This window comes from Silene latifolia, chromosome X, assembly GCF_048544455.1.
Source record: "Silene latifolia isolate original U9 population chromosome X, ASM4854445v1, whole genome shotgun sequence".
Taxonomy (NCBI): Eukaryota; Viridiplantae; Streptophyta; class Magnoliopsida; order Caryophyllales; family Caryophyllaceae; genus Silene; species Silene latifolia.
The window spans coordinates 253,106,991-253,118,804 of NC_133537.1; positions in this window are offsets into that span (position 1 = coordinate 253,106,991).

Sequence of the window (11,814 nt, forward strand, 5' to 3'; positions counted from 1 at the left end):
AGATAATAAATTGACATGCCCTCTCGCTAAAATAAACAATTGAGACTTAGCCTTACCAAAAAGTAGAAACATAAAAACCTATTTCATGAGGGAGTGCACTCGGCCCTACCGGGGTACAAACCTTGTTACGTAGGGGAAGTGAGTGATAAATGTCTACCCACCGAATTTATAAAGATAAGGGTTGTATTCGGCTTTACCGATGCCCAAGTTGATGTAAATTTGGATCATGGACACATTTATTCGAAATTTGGGTTGAACTCAACGAAAGTATTCTCGACGGTTGCCGGATGTGTTTCGGGCTAAAGATAAATATTAATGTAATTTTATCGACCAAGAGTTCTAAAAGTAGAATCGATTAAAGAGTTGATCCACCTAGTTATATTGATGAGGGTTGTATTCGGCTTTACCGATGCCCAAGTTAATATGAATTTGGATCTTGGAATCATTTATCATAGTTGGGTAGAGGTCACTATGTAAATGCTTTACTTGTTATTTACAAGTATTAATAAAACGATGAATGTTAAGTTTTCCACTATTCCGTTATCATATTGTTCTATTTCTTTACCACAATTCATATACGATATCATTTCGATTTTCGATTCAAATCTCCATTAAAACATCGTAACTAAAGACAAATGTGAATTTTCTTCTAAAAACCTCGTATTATCCATTGTAAGGATCTCTTGTGAAGAGTATAAATGAAAGTTATTCATGATCAAAAGGGTTTTTGATTCTTGACTAACATATCTACTTACAATAAATTGTTTCTCGTATGCTTAATTGAGTTAAGTACTTTGAAACGTTACATCATTTTGGTAACTAGATTTGTTGGAAATCAAAATTGACCAAAATACCGCAACCACTTCAATGAAAGTTTTAAGACTAATCGAATAAATTGAAGAGTAGTCTTCATGAAATTAAATTTTTGCTTCTCTAAGCAAAGATTCATTGAAATGAGTGGGAGCATTCTCTTAATCGTTAAGAAAGGACGAGGTTCAGGAAGTAAAGATTGGAAAGGAATTGACAAGATAAAGGCAAAAGTAAAGTTATTGAGAATAACATTATCAAACCTATCAATTTCGGCCGATAAAAGTTCCCATTTTGGAAGTGTTAGACACTAGAAAGGAAACTACCCCAAGTTGTTAAAGAATAAGCAAGTTAGTTGTGGGACATCTAATAAGACTTAGTTCTTTATTTATTTGATTGACATAAGTTTTGCTAGTACCATTTCGTCAATATTAGAAACCGATAGTGGTTTTCATCATTGTATGCGATACATAGGATGATTAGAATATGACGACTAGCATCAAAAAAATGTCGAGAGATAGAGTCATTGTGTACTCAATCTAGTTTTGGGTTTAAAGTTGTACCTTAATTAGGAATATTAAGTACATGGACCCTAAATAAGAATATAATTTTGTTAAGATACAAAAGAGGTTTCACTTTTTGTGACCCAATACACCGCGATTTGATTTATGGCTAGCCCAAAATCAAGGTGATTATATTCTAAACCAAGCTAGAATGATATATCATGTAGATGATGCAAGACTCATATTGGTAACTTGATTTAATCTAAATTCTGGAATGATAAACGCAAAGAGTTACCGAGTACTCTTGGAACCATTAGATTGTTAATCTTATGGTATATGCGTATCTTGTATTCAAAGCAAGATTTCTCGTGCCTTTTGGTAGAAATAGAGATTGAGGATGCAAATCATTAATCCAGAAATGTTGATCATTTTCTTTTACCGACGATTAAGTTGATAGTGTTCACTTGATAAGGTGAAAAGAGAAGTCTATGAAGAAGTACAAAGAGTTCAAAGACGCACAATTTGATCGTAATGGGAATATCTAAGTGATAACTTTGATATAAGCCAAAGGAAGTGTGATATAGTATCACAAATTAATCTCTCTTAACACGCATTATGGGATAAGGTTTGACAAACTCTATTCGATGTGGTTTGGACATTGATCAAGTTACTTTGAGTTACTTGATCTTATTTTGGGGATATTATCATTTTGTCTAAGGTGTTTTTCCACTAAATCTAAACTATTCATATGAGATATGGAATGGTAGTGTACCATGCTCGTAAGTTTTTCACAAGAAACAAGCGCTCTTTTTACAATAATCACGAGTACAACCGGTTTGTGGCTCGTGAAACTGTCTTACTAGAAAACAAGTTTATTTCTAGAAGACAGAGTGGGAGAAAATATTCAAGAGCCACAAAAGAATTGTATGGCGCAAGAAACTGGTCTTTCTTGGCTACATATGACATTTTGTGTAAGACGTTGTTTCTTCAAAACCTAGGAGGTTAAACTCATCACTTGTTGAAGATGATGAATTAGTGTTACTTTTAGAAAGAAAAAAGCTTACAACTTACAAAGCATTTAATTGACTCATGTTACTTCTAGAAAGTAATGAACATATGACTTACATGAGAATGTTTAAGTCACAACTCAATACAAGGCTTAGAGCCATGAAAATCCGAAATAAATTCCAAGTGGAATTGTTGGATATCAAAGAGAGATATCAAAGCTTGATTGGTGGGAAAGGGTTTTGCACTAGTTAAAATGCTTAAGTCTATTTGGATCTTCTTAGGGATTGTGTTTCATTATGATGATATACATATAGCAAGTGAATCCAAAAACCCACTTCTTCAAAGAAGAAATGTATTCGATACATGTTATGAGTTTTTTTGCAATCCTAAGATAATGTGCAACTTAAGAGATGGTCTTGAGTAGGACATCAATGAGTTGGAATCAATGATTTGATCATGGTATAAAAATTTTCCCGATAAGTCGAGAAGTTGTGTTTATACATGAAGTTTAGTGGGAGTTACGGAAATTTTAGTAGTCTTATATGTGGATGACATATTGATCATTGCGAATGATTTAAGACTTTGGAGAAATATAGTACATCTTTAATATCCGGATTTATGGAGATAAATCTACATGATATTACCATCAAATAAGAAGTCTTATGTTGATAAGATTCATGATTAGTTCAATCGAGTTGAACATATTTGATTGATTCCATTTGTTTCCGCTGCCGGATCAATTAAATAAATAATGATGTACAACACTTCATATACTTTGAGTATGATGAATTGTTTCAAAATTGAATTTAAGTAATAATTACTTAGTAGCCATATAGATAATTCTTAAGTGCTTGAGGAAGCATTAAGGATGGAAAGTTAAGTGTTTTTGATGCAATTACCTAATTTGTGTAAGGGTGTTACACGAATGACAATTGAGATTACGAAAGGTTTCAGACAAAACCATATTCAAAACATGTGAAGATGGTTAAGGAACCATTGTGGCTATGTTATTTAAGAAATAGATTTGCTAGAATCGTTCTAGGCAATAAAGAACAATGAGAGATATTTACAACGGAAATTGAGTACACTTGCAATCATGAGACGTGCAAGAGGATGGATCCCCACAATCGTGAAAACAAGTGGGAGCTATTCTAAGGCTAGAGAGCTTATGTCTAGATTGGATCTAGACACGTACTCAGAAAATTTTGTAATGCAAATGTATACATTACAAAGGAAACCGAGAATGTAGTAAGGTTAAGTAAGGTACAAGAAGTTGGTAAAACCTACTAACCAAAGCCTTCTCATGGGCTTAACATGATGAGTCATGTCATATGTCATTTAAATTGCATTGAGATGAACAACTACATCTAAGATGAAAATGAATTATAAAAAATATATGAAGTAGTAATCAGGTATTGACTATTCATATGTGATAATCACATTTGTCGTTCGAGTTTTTAAATCTAAAAACTCCTTTTATACCTTGTTACATCCAAATGGGTTGTAGAGACAATATTGAACCCCGTTAAAGTGAACCCGGATTAACATGGTATTTGCCCATAGTCACTTGTATGAGGTGACGTCTCGAAGTGACTAGAGTGTGATGCGATTGATGGCAAGTTCAAGTGCCATAGAGTCATGTGAGATGACTAATCGATCACATAGGCAGACTGTTAGGAACACTTTGTCGGGCCTTATGACCGCTTATAGAGTTCTGGCAAATTTATATAGCCTGGTCGTGGCAAGAGCTACTATAGTATTCTAATGAGTCGATTTTTTTGACTAAAGACTGTTCGCCTAAGGTCGCACAGTTTCAGATTAACTTTGATTTATGTTACTACGACCTTCGTAAATGGGGTCAAATGGGCATATTTTGGGTTATGATGGTTGTGGCTAGTTGAAGGGAATAAGTGCGATAGGAATTGTCCACCCCTTGTCAAGGTTATAACTTTAATACTACGGATTTTCTTTGGTGACTACTCGACCGAGTAGAGCCTACTCGGCCGAGTAGTGCTGTTGTTGTAGTCTGTTTTGGTTCTGCCGAGGAATACTTGGCCGAGTATAGTGAATACTCGACCGAGTAGAGGATACTCGGCCGATTATACACTTTACTCGACCGAGTATCCGGTCTGGCGAAGCGTATTTTGACGGTTTGATTAGGGAATGTTTAGGGTTATTTTTATATCCCGCGTCAGTTTCTAAAACCTTATTTTAAACTTCATCATTTTGACGATTACCCTAATCACTCCCTAATCACTTCCTAATCATTCCCTAGCATCGTGGTGTGTGCAATCTTCGTGGTTCTTGTGTATAATTCCTCATTCTACTGTTGGTAAGTTCTATTTCTATGTTGTTTGTATTCTTTGGGGTTACTGTATACATATATGGAATTGGGAATATGGGGGATTGTGCAATGTGTAATTGTGTTATGTGATCATTGTATAGGAGAAGACTTCGTAGAGGAGCCTTTCTGATTGTCCGAGTTTCGTTCTACTGTTGATTGCTAAGGTAGGGTTTCCCTACTCAATTTACTGTTCATTGTTAAGACATGTTTGTTTTGTAAATATTGTTATCTGCTGATCATCGGAGTATGGGTGTTGTGGTGACGGTGTTGGTGTGGAGATGTTGTGACGGCTGTGATGTTGTGTGATTGTAATTGTGGTGGAGTCACTTGCGGGAGTGGCTTCACACCCTAGTTCGCCCTCCGTGGAACCCGCCACGGGAGGGGATGTACACATTAAGAGACAGGGATTGTTAGTCGCTCGTTGATGAGCTGGACTAGGTGGGATCGGCTGCGGTCACCCACTGGCGGCGAGGGTTACCTGTTGCGATGGGTAATCTGGCAGGGCTACACACTTCTGTTTGTAGTCGGTTACTGTGTGAGATCGGGAGACTAGGGTTGGAGGATGATCAGCTGGTTACCTTGTTGTTTGTTTTATATTGATTGAGTAATACTGACCCCGTTGTTGTTTGTGGAATCTGCGGTGATCCATTCGGGGATGGTGAGCAGACTTGACAGGTTTTGCTTGGTGAGCTTGGGGTAGTCGTGGAAAAGTTGTCATCACCAGTCGTAGCATCACTGTCCGAGTCTTAGTTTTGGTTTTTCTAGTGTCAGACTTTGGTTTATTTTAATGTAACAGTTTGGGATTTGTTCGATGTAAACTTTTATACTTTATGGTACTTTAATAAATGTGATCAGTTCAGATGCTTTTGATATGTACTAACCTCGGGCAACCGAGATGGCAACACACTTTCATGGTAGGGTGGTCCTGGTAAGGCACCTTGGTATGAGAGGGTGTTACAAAGTGGTATCAGAGCCCAAGATTCCGGCACCTAAACCAATGAATCTAATGAACTTAGGGAGTCTAAATAAAATGAACCCGGGGAGAGTTGTTTGGAGCTACCTCAAAGACTCGGGAGACGTCCCGGAGTCGCAATTTGGCCCTCATTAACTCGAGCCGGTCACATGGGGAAGTGTGATGAGAGTTGTGTCCTGTATGTGCATGTTTGTGAAGGTTTCTATAGATGATAATTGATGGTTGGAAACATATATATGGAATTTGTAGTTTGGTGATTTGAGAAATAGTTGAGGGGACGGGTTTGTGAACTTTTGGTGCATCGGATTTAGCATGTGCATGATTTGTATGATTATATGTTTATAACGTGTCAATCCGTTCCCGTTGATATATGTTTGTTGGGGAAACATAAAGCATGATAGGGGACTTTTACTGTATTAACCCGTCTTTAGTATGGCTCGGCTGAGCAGGGCAGGTACTTGACCGAGTAGGGAGTACTCGGCCGAGTAACCAAGCACTCGACCGAGTGTTGTTTGGCAGTGAGTAACAATGGCTACTGTACGTGTTTACTCGACCGAGTAAATGGTGTACTCGACCGAGTAGTGACCACTCGGTCGAGTATTATTTTTACTCGACCGAGTATTCTTTCTGGGATTTTTGACGTTAGCTACTGGAGTCGATTACTCGACCGAGTATCTGGGATACTCGACCGAGTAGTCGTTACTCTACCGAGTGTCATAGTATACTCGGCCGAGTGTCCCTTTGGCGGAAGATTGTTACATTTTGAGCCGTAGGCTTTTGCGCTTACGTTTTCTTGTTTCTTATCAGCTCAAAATGCCGCCCAAAAGGACCCCTGCACAGATCCGAGCTTCTGAGATGACTCTTGATGAGGTTGCTCGCATGATTGAGCAACAAGAGGCTCTCCTTGAAGCTCCCAAAAATGTGGGAAAGGGGAATGAGAAGTCGATGGATGCTACTCAGCTCAGCATCATCATTGCTCGCTTCAACCCTCCCACATATGAAGGGGTAGGTGAACCAAAGCTGCTCGAGAAGTGGCACCGTGAGATTGAAGCTCTCATGGAATTGGTTAAGTGCCCCGAGGACATGATCGTTGAACAGGTAGTATACTACCTGAGAGGTGAAGCTGCAGTTTGGTGGCAAAATGTCAAGGAGGATGCTAGAGCTTATTACCAGGCTGAGGGTCTGGGAGCTATTCCTTGGTCCGGGTTGAAGAGCGCTATGAGAGAGCAGTTTGTGCCGGAGCATATCCGACACAAGATGAGATCCGAGTTTGATTCCTTCACCATGACTGAGGAGATGACAGTCACTGACTACTATCATTAGTTTCTAGAGCTATCTCGTTATGTTGACGACATACAGCTAGGACCGAGGGGTTTAGCTCTCCGTTTTGAGAGTGGTTTATCTGCCAAGATCGTGAGTCGTATGCCAGCTGGGGTTGCTACTGACCTCAAGGAAGTGTACCTGAGAGCGGGCCAAGCTGAGAGAATGGTGGATCTCTCAAGAGAGATTGATGAGAGGACTGCTGCTGAAAAGAGGAAGGCTAACAGTGGAAGCAACAGTCAGTCGGCCAACAATAAAGGGAACTTCAATCATGCAAAGGCTTTTTCTGGCGGAGCTGGTTTCTCGGGGGGATCTCGTGGCTGGGGAAAGAATGGAGGTCAGAGTGTGAGTGACAACTCTAACCTTACATGCTTCAACTGTGGTGGTATAGGCCACAGGAGACGGGAATGCACGAGTTACAGGCCCGACACTGGTTCAGGAGCTCGGCAAGGGAATTTCACTCAGGGGCCAACTCAGAGCTTTGCTAGTAACCGACCGGGAGGTTCATGGGGCAACAGAAGTAGACAGGGCTACCAGGGCAGTTATAACTGCAGTGGTGGTGGGTCATATCAACGTCAGAACAACAGCACCACCCAGGATTCAGCAACCAAGCTAAGTACCTCCAATGCTTCAGTTCAGGGTGGAGGACAGAAAAACAGTGGAAAGCTTTTCATGATGGACAAACAGGAAGCACAGGATGATGCTCATGTAGTTACCGGTACCTTTCTTGCTCATAATGTACCATCCTTTGTTTTGTTTGATTCAGGGGCTACACACTCTTTTGTGTCTAAGAGTCATGCCATGTCTATGGGTTTGGGTAAGTTTGAGGTTGTAAAAGATGATGTGTTCATACCTTCAGGGGAGTCTGTGTCGTGTCTCAAGTTGTATAAGGGTGTGTCCATGGTGGTTGGAGGGGTAGATTTACCGATAGATCTGTTAGAGTTTTCTATGGATGGGTTTGAGGTGATTGTCAGGATGGATTGGCTGGGTAAGTATGATGCCAGGATAGATTGTCGGCAGAAGAGAGTGTCTTTAAAGGGTCCTAAGGGTGTTAGGGTGTCTTATAGAGGGTTTGTGGTAAAACCTAAGTGTAAGTTCATAGCTGTGATGACTTTAAAGTCATGTTTGAGGAAGAAGTGCCCCTTGATTCTCTGTCATGTGAGAGATCACCGAGTAGAGCCGCCGATAGCTTCTGAGATATCTGTGGTGAGAGAGTTCGAAGATGTCTTTCCTGAGGAGATACCGAGTTTGCCTCCCAAGAGGGATGTTGATTTCAGCGTGGATCTTAAACCGGGAACAGGTCCGATATCCAAAGCACCTTACCGTATGGCACCTAAAGAGTTAGCGGAGTTGAAAAAGCAGATACATGAGTTGCTAAGCAAGGGTTATATCAGGCCTAGTGTGTCACCGTGGGGAGCCCCAGTTCTTTTTGTAAAGAAGAAAGATGGGAGTATGAGACTGTGCATTGATTACCGAGAGCTGAATCGTGTCACAGTGAAGAACAAGTATCCTTTGCCTAGGATTGATGACCTGTTTGATCAGCTAAGTGGAGCAGGTGTGTTTTCCAAGATTGATCTGAGGTCGGGCTATCACCAGCTGAGGATAGCAGACGAGGATATTCCTAAGACGGCGTTCCGATCTCGATATGGTCATTATGAGTACGTGGTGATGCCTTTTGGGTTGACCAATGCACCAACAGCTTTCATGGATTTGATGAACAGAATCTTTTCACCGTTCTTGGATAGGTTTGTGGTTGTTTTCATCGATGACATCTTAGTCTATTCTAAGACTAAGGAAGAACACGAGGAGCACTTGAGGATAGTCTTGTAGACTCTGAGAGAGAATCAACTTTATGCCAAGCTATCTAAGTGCGAGTTCTCGCTGGAGGAGGTGGCTTTTCTGGGTCATGTGATATCTAAGAAGGGGGTATTTGTGGATCCTAGTAAGATTGAGGCTGTAACCAAGTGGGAATCACTGAAGAATGTTGCTGAGATTCGGAGTTTCTTAGGCCTTGCTGGTTACTACAGGAGATTTGTGAAAGATTTCTCTACTATAGCACGGCCTATGACATCTTTGATGAGGAAAGAGACCAGATTTGTTTGGGATGCGAGTTGTGAGACGGCGTTTCAGACCTTAAAGGAACGCTTGACCACAGCTCCTATCCTAGCTTTGCCAGAGGGATGTGAGAACTTTGAGGTTTATACCGATGCTTCAAAGAATGGTCTTGGTTGTGATTTGATGCAGGCAGGGAAAGTCATCGCTTATGCTTCGAGGCAGCTAAAGCCATATGAGGAGAACTACCCTACTCATGATCTGGAGCTGGGTGCAGTTGTTTTCGCTCTTAAGATTTGGAGGCACTACCTTTATGGAGCGACCTTTAAGGTGTTTTCTGATCATAAGAGCTTAAAATATATCTACACTCAGAAGGAGCTTAACATGCGACAGAGACGGTGGATGGAGCTTATCGGAGATTATGATATGGAGATCATCTATCACGAGGGTAAGGCTAATGTTGTTGCAGATGCTCTGAGTAGGAAGAGCGTTCATTCGCTATGTACAGCCATGTCCTTGCTAAAGCTAAGGGATGAGGTGTCTAGGATGGGAATCTTTATGTTAAGGAAGGGGGATTCCATCGGGGATTTGACGATCGAGCCAGAGTTGTACGAGAACATCAAGAGTAAGCATGAGCTTGATCCTAAGATTCAGGAGTGGAAGTCAAGAGTAAAGAGTGGGATGGTTTTCAGGTTTTCTATCCATACAGATGGGAGTGTTCGTTTTGATGGGAGATGGTGTGTTCCTGAGGATGCAGAGTTGAGGAGAGTGATCTTGACGGAGGCTCATTGTACTCCTTATTCAGTTCACCCGGGTGGTGACAAGCTTTACAAAGATCTTAAGAAGACTTTCTGGTGGCCAAACATGAAGAAAGATGTAGCTGAGTTTGTGGCCAGATATTTGACATGTCAAAGGGTCAAGGGTGAACAAAGGAGACCACAAGGTAAGATACAGTCTTTGGAAGTACCTGAGTGGAAGTGGGAGTCAATCTCTATGGACTTCATTGTGGGGTTGCCTAGGTCACAACAAGGTAACAACATGATCTGGGTGATTGTTGATCGGTTAATCAAGTCAGCTCACTTTGTTCCTATGAAAGATACTTGGTCTAAGATGCAGCTGGCACTGGGTTACAGGAGGCATGTGGTTCGATTACATGGTATACCCAAGGATATCGTTTCTGATCGTGATGCACGGTTCATATCCAAGTTTTGGCAAGAACTGCAGGAGTTGATGGGTACAACCTTGAAGATGAGTACAGCCTTTCATCCGGCAACCGATGGTCAGACAGAACGAACCATCAAGACCTTGGAGGACATGTTGAGGGCATGTGTCATGGAGTTTGGGGGCAGCTGGGAAGACAGACTTGATCTGATTGAGTTTTCATACAACAACAGTTATCATACGAGCATCGGGATGGCACCTTTTGAGGCTTTGTATGGCCGGAAGTCCCGCAGTCCAATTTGTTGGGATGATAGTTCTGAGACCGTGGTTTTAGGGCCACAGCTGGTACAGGATATGGTTGAGCAAGTCTAGTTAATTCGGCAAAAGATGAGAGCAGCTCAAGATCGTCAGAAGAGCTATGCCGATTTACACCGCAGTGAGGACATTGAGTTCGCGATGAGGTGACAAGGTCCTTTTGAAAGTGTCGCCTATGCGAGGTGTGATGAGATTTGGGAAGCGGGGTAAGCTAAGTCAAAAGTTTATAGGTCCTTATGAGATTTTGGACCGTATAGTCGAGGTAGCCTATAGATTAGCCTTGCCACCAGCTTTGGATAGAGTCCACAATGTTTTCCATGTTTCTCAGCTTCGGAAGTATGTGAGTGATCCACCACATATTCTTGAGATGGAGAATATCGAGCTTGATGAATCCTTGTCCTACGCCGATATTCCTAAAGAGATTCTTGATCGCAAGGTTCGTAAGACAAGGAATGGAGAGACGGTCTTACTCAAGGTCCTTTGGTCTAATCATAATGTGGAGGAAGCCACATGGGAATCTGAGGAAGCTATGCGAGAACGTTTTCCTAACCTTTTTGATCAGGTATGTTTGGTTACGGGGACGTAACCGTTGTCTTTTTAGGGGGGTAGGAGATGGTCGCGGTTGTGTTTTATCTTATTTTGAGTCGGGTTGATGAGTTTTGTGGTGTTTTGTGTGGTTCTTTGGCGTTGATAGATGTTGTTAGTGTTGTCCTTTTGTGTCGTGTAAGTGTCTTGTTTAAGGGTGGAGTGTGAACTTCGGGACGAAGTTCTTTTTAAGGGGGGAAGACTGTAATACTACGGATTTTCTTTGGTGACTACTCGACCGAGTAAAGCCTACTCGGCCGAGTAGTGCTGTTGTTGTAGTCTGTTTTGGTTCTGCCGAGGAATACTAGGCCGAGTATAGTGAATATTCGACCGAGTAGAGGATACTCGGCCGAGTATACACTTTCCTCGACCGAGTATCCGGTCTGGCGAAGCGTATTTTGACGGTTTGATTAGGGAATGTTTAGGGTTATTTTTATATCCCGCGTCAGTTTCTAAAACCTTATTTTAAACTTCATCATTTTGACGATTACCCTAATCACTCCCTAATCACTTCCTAATCATTCCCTAGCATCGTGGTGTGTGCAATCTTCGTGGTTCTTGTGTATAATTCATCATTCTACTATTGGTAAGTTCTATTTCTATGTTGTTTGTATTCTTTGGGGTTACTGTATACATATATGGAATTGGGAATATGAGGGATTGTGCAATGTGTAATTGTGTTATGTGATCATTGTATAGAAGAAGACTTCGTAGAGGAGCCTTTCTGATTGTCCGAGTTTCGTTCT